We start from the raw sequence: 353 nt of genomic DNA on the forward strand, positions 1-353 counted from the left end.
TCCTGTTTATTCATTGCTATTTGCAGTCACTCACTACGATAGTCGCCCTACGTGATATACACATGACAGGTAGTTATTTGATACATTAATGAATAAAAATGCTACGTAGCATTACTCTTATTCATTAGTGGAGAATCTTTGGGGAGTGAAAATAGTAAAAACTTTTGTCCTTATCTCGCTGAATTTCAGACACTTGGTTCCAGCAAACCAGATTTCTGTTTGTGAAATTAATTCAAGATTTGTGGAGAAAACAATAACCTTTTGTTTGGTAAACCATTTTTATTTTATTTTATTTTAAGTTAGTCAAAATTCATTTTTAATTACAAATTTTATTGAACCAATCTCAAAAAGCT

Source organism: Olea europaea, unplaced genomic scaffold (assembly GCF_002742605.1).
Source record: "Olea europaea var. sylvestris unplaced genomic scaffold, O_europaea_v1 scaffold2654, whole genome shotgun sequence".
Lineage (NCBI taxonomy): Eukaryota > Viridiplantae > Streptophyta > Magnoliopsida > Lamiales > Oleaceae > Olea > Olea europaea.